This window comes from Lactuca virosa, chromosome 4, assembly GCF_052849685.1.
Source record: "Lactuca virosa cultivar CGN04683 chromosome 4, Lactuca_virosa_CGN04683_v6, whole genome shotgun sequence".
In the NCBI taxonomy this organism is placed as follows: Eukaryota; Viridiplantae; Streptophyta; class Magnoliopsida; order Asterales; family Asteraceae; genus Lactuca; species Lactuca virosa.
The window spans coordinates 496,169,757-496,175,521 of record NC_136429.1 but is presented as its reverse complement, the minus strand read 5'-3'; positions in this window follow the sequence as shown (position 1 = coordinate 496,175,521).

Sequence of the window (5,765 nt, the reverse complement as noted above, 5' to 3'; positions counted from 1 at the left end):
CTCTCACATGCCCCCTTCGAGTACCCAACACCTTCTTAAATATTCTGATCCAATCAATGGTGTCTGGATCACCATCGGAGTCGGCTATGTGATGAGTCTGTAGAGCAACCTCAGCAACTAAGGCATTCTGTATTTCACAAAGATTGTCAATATACGTTAAAATAACACAAAAAAAAACAATCTACTTCATTTTTAAGTAATAATAACTTACATATTGGTCTTCAACCAAAGGATCAACAAATTCCTCGTTTTTATTCACATGTCCACGATGAAATGCTTCAAGTCTATTCAAATTCTGTTTAACATTCCAAAATATGTTATACCTGAATAAACATTAAAAAATATGTTATAACTGAATGAATATTATTGTAACTTACGTTCTTAAAACAAGCACTACCGTAGCTGCACGTCCCACCATGATTTTTAACTACTTGCTTCTTCTGGCATTCTTTGATTCCAATGGATCATCTTTTATGATTTTCTGTTAAGAAGTGGTCAATAGCAGCATTCCAACACTGCATATCCATACCCGTAGGGGCTTGAGCCCTTGCTGCCTCCACATCCCCTTCAAAACCAGTCAAACGAGTTTTTGCAACATTTTTGCGGCCTCTGTACCGCACACATATCTGATTGTTCATTGATGCCCAATAAATTGTAGCCATGAGATCATTTGTAATCGCTACAAAATCAAACCATGTCTACAAAAAAATAGAGAAATTAAAAATAAATCAAAATTAAACATATTAAATATATAACTTTATAAATAATTTACTGAAAGATACTGGAACATGCCAACCCTTTCGGCTTCAGAAACTTCTGTCCATGTGTCCTTATCGAAACCAATGTCATGCCACATATAGCTTCCAACCTCCCGAATGAAACATTTGTATACTTCCCCAATCGGCATGTGAGTATTTATGTCAAATACTATCTTCAGAGGCCGTCTGCCGTTAGCTGCAAATAACTAGTACATTTTTTTGTTTACTGCAATGCCTCTTCGTTTTGGAAGCACCGTTGCATAAAAAAATATTAATCAAAATAAATTTTTATATACATACAATATTAAATACAATGAATTAGAATAAATCTTAAATTACCATCGATCTGGTGATCACCAAAATCTCCACCGAACGGATGTGGTGGCTTGTCACCACCGTCACCTCCATGGCCTATCACAGCAGCCATGAGACAGAGCAATGCAATCTAAAAAAAAATAAAATCCTGAAAAATTAAAACACAATATGAATATATATACATATAATATGATATGATTACAACAAATACAAACCTTATTTTACTAGTCAAATGTAAAGATTTTTGAATCATTCTCTCCCTCAGACACTTCATTGTTTGCTGACACATCATTATCATAATCGGAATCCTCCTCATCATAATCAGTCTCGCAATCAGACACATTATTGATGATACCCGTTGGTGGACCAACTTCAATATCATCTTCAACCGATTGAGAATTTTGAAATTACTATCTAAAGTCGATTGAAAGAGTGAAATTAGAAGAAGCATTACTAAGAACGACATCGGTTGAATCATTGTCGACATTTTCAATGGGATCATGGACGACACCGTTCATCGGTAGATCCCAAATTCTTCTATGACTAATATTTTCAACAACCCACCGTTGGTTGACATTTTCGTCACTTCGAGAATGTTCTTGGATGTAAAATACTTGTTTGGCCTGCGTAGCAAATATGAGTTGATCTTCGCTGCTGAATTCGCGTTGTGGGTCGATACTGGTGAAATTATTATCAGATTTAACTCCTGCAGTATCGAATCACTTGCAACTAAAAAGTACAGTGGAATATTTATGAGGATAATGCAACTCAATAATCTCTTCTAGCTGACAATAATATTTTTGCTTATTCTCTCACGCAGTTAGAACCCCCCCCCCCCCCCCGAGTTTTGTGTTAATCGTTGGGCGTCATGCATAAGTACCATAACCTAACACCATTCACTATGCAAGCGGTATAAGTAAAGGCATTCGCATGCGCGCCAATTGAAAGAGCCAATAACTCCTTGTTAAACTCTGGAGATTTTGGTTTTTGCATATCATAGACCTTGTGAAGGAACCATTTAAGGAATTCGGTTTTTTCATCACTTTCAGGATGTAATGATTGAATTCACTACATTGATGAAAAAAATATGTAGATTTAGTAAAAAAAATGAGAAATTAAAAACAGACAATGAATTAAAAGATAAGAACACTTACGCAATATACTTTCTGACTTCGTCAAAACTATCAAGCACAAACCATTGTAGACGTTTTCTCTCCTCTAGACTGAGATTTTTCATTTTCTTTGTGCTATCCGGTCAACACTTAGACTGAAACACCCATAACTTTTTTTCTTCTATGACAATATCCTCGTTTCATTCGAGGCGAGTGAATTGAGTCTTGACATCTTCAAGGTACATCGAACAAAATGATAATGCCTCTTCAGCGACATAACCCTCAACTATAGAACCTTCCATCCTCACCTTGTTTCTGATATAGTTTTTTAGTTTTTTCATATACCTTTCGAAGGGATACATCCATCTCATACATACTGGGCCTCCGCAAATAGCTTCATCGGGTAAATGCAGACCTAAATGAACCATAATGTCAAAAATGCAGGAGGATAGATCACTTCTAATTTGCACAATATTTTAATAATGGTTGCTTTTGCTTCTTTCATATCCTTCACAGATACCATTCTTGAGCAAAGTTGCTTAAAAAACATACAAAGTTCTACTATTGGTGTATAAACGCCTTTTCCCAAAAGCCCTTTAACTCCAATGGGTATCAAACGTTGCATAAGAATGTGATAATCATGAGATTTCAGCCCAATAATGTTAGTATTGGTTTCATTCACTTTCTTACTGATGTTAGATCCAAACCCATCTGACAGTTTCACATCTCTTATAAACTTACAAAAAAGAATGCGGTCAGGTTTCGTGAACGAGTAAGGTGGATGGGGTTTAAGGAACTTGTTGCCACTCTTTTTCAACCATTGACTCATCTGAATGTTCAGTTTTTTCAAGTACTCCCAAGCATTTGATGTGTCTTTAGACTTATCATTCATCAGAGAAGTACCCAAAAGACTCTCATCTACATTTTTTTTTAAATATGCATAAGACTGAAGTTGTGCTTCAGCTATAGAGAAGACCAATACTCAAGTTCAAAGAATATGCTCTTTTTAGACCAATTCAACTCGAAATCCTCACGATCTCTCTTAATACTGGTGGGTGAAACAATAGACGAGCATGTTGTTCTTGTATTTCTTCCTCACTAAACTGTCTTGGAGGTCCTCTTGTCTCGTGTTCGCCATTATAGTCCAAAATTTTTCTCCATGGATGGTTAGCATCTAAGAACCGGCGATGACCAACATATATGACTTTATTTGATACTCAGTATGAAAGAGTGTCTTCGTTGCAAGTCGGACAAGCTTTGTACCCTTGCCCGCTCGAACTGGATAAACTACTACGAGCTGGAAAGTCGTTTATTGTCCATAACAAAATCGCTTTCATATTGAAGAATGTATCAGTCGCTGCGTCTTTAGTACGTATTCCAAAACTCCAAAACTTCTTCAACTCATCCACCAACGGCCTAAGGAACACATCCAAGTCCTTCCCGGGTGCTTTGGGGCCAGGAATCAACAAGGTCAACATGAAGGATGACTCTTTCATGTATAGCCATGGTGGAAGATTGTAAGTGGTGAGTATGACGGGCCACGTGCTTTGAGGATTACACATGTTACCAAACGGATTAAAACCCTCAGCGGCAAGCCCTAAGCATACGTTTCGAGGTTCCCTTGAGAAGCTAGGATACTTCATATCGAATTTTTTCCATGAAGTACCATCAACAGGATGAAGCATCGTACCATCTTTGGATCGTCCGGTACTATGTCGAATCTTGTCTTTAGCTGTGTGTCTAGAATGGTACAAACATTGTAATTTGGGGGTCACGGGAAAGTATCGTAACACCTTATCAGCCAGCTTCTTACCCTTTGTATTTTCATTAACCCACCGACTCTCATTACAAATTGTACATTTTTTCAAAAACTTGTGATCTTTCCAGAAAAGAAAGCAGTCGTTTTTACATACGTGCATCGACTCATAACCCAAGCCGATCTTTTTAAGTGTCTTTTCTGCTTCATAATGTGATGGGGGAACCCTGTTTCCTTTAGGAAATACAGTTTGCAACAACTCAAGAAGCTGATCGAATGAACTATCAGTCCAATTGTTGATCACCTTGATATGTATCAGCTTTGCTAAAAAGTCAAAGGACGAAAACGAAAATCCAAGATATAATTTTAATTGGACTTCCTCTAACAGCTTTTGAAATCCATCATCGACACCGCTACCCTTTGTATCCAGGTTCCGTTCGTCGCGGTTGGTATCATTTTCAATGACACCCCCATAACATCAGCAATAACATCGACCATCTCGTTACTACGCGGTATGTCTTCGACAACCGGATGAACTGTATTTTCGTCGTGATACTTCCATATAGTATAATGTGGACTAAAACCATGTTGAAGTATATGGAATTTCATTATGGCAAGTAGTATAAATTTATTGACATTACATTTGGTACATGGGCATCTGATTTGACCTTTGTTATCGACGTGTGGTTTGGACCTCTCAATAAAAGATTCAAGTCCTTGTTGGAACACGGTAGAGTTATGATTTTCAAAAATAGTCCAGGTTTTATCAATAAACATGTTGCAACTGAAACATAAGTTACGTTAAAATAGTCCAGGTTTTATCAATAGACATGTTGCAACTGAAACATAAGTTACGTTTTAGTGTGTATATTCTAAAAGAACTAACATTAGGATTGGATATTTATAAGGATAGAGTAACCGCTCAACCGGATAGAGTATTCACAAGGTTAGGCTTCTAAACCCACTTTTTGAATACATTACCTCATATGTGAATGTGTATTACCTGACTGACCGTTTAAGAAAAATTCGACAGTATTTTCCCTTAGCTCCTAAGTATATATACAAATATACACTCGAGGAGCAAAGAGAAAATAAAAACCGAATCTTTCTTAAACAATCAATCATGTAACACACATTCACATCCTAAATGAGATAAAGTATTCAAAAAGCAGTCCCAAAACGGGGAAAATCCGAAATTAATTTCTAAATCAATTTCAGGCGGGTATTTCTAGGCTCTTGATGATTTAAAAGGAAAATAAAGGAAGATACTTCAACTAAAAAACCTACTTTTTATTATTATAGCATTGGACTTTAAATAATTAAGTTATTCGATTACAACTTAGTAGATTTATCATCTTATGTTTTTCGTTTTTGTTTTGTATTATAACATTTTATATTAACATATAAAGAAGATGTTGTTTGATGTGTTTTTTGTTTAATTATAAACTGGATCTTGTATTTATTATTATTATTATTATTATTATTATTATTTTTGTAAATATAGATATTGAAGTGATACAGTTAATGGATATGATGGATTAAGTAACTAAAAAACCTACTTTTTATTTTTATAGCATTGTACTTTAAATAATTAAGTTATTATATTACAACTTAGTAGATTTACGGTCTTATGTTTTTCGTTTTTGTTTTGAACTATAACATTTTACTTTAAACAATTGTAGTATATATTTTTTTATATATATCATCTTTTCTTTCTGTTCGAAATCAGCATTCAAAACAACAAAAAAGTGACAAAAACTGGATTAGTTACGGATTATTGCAATAAAATATGTAAGTATTGTCGTTGAACCTCAAACAATGGTT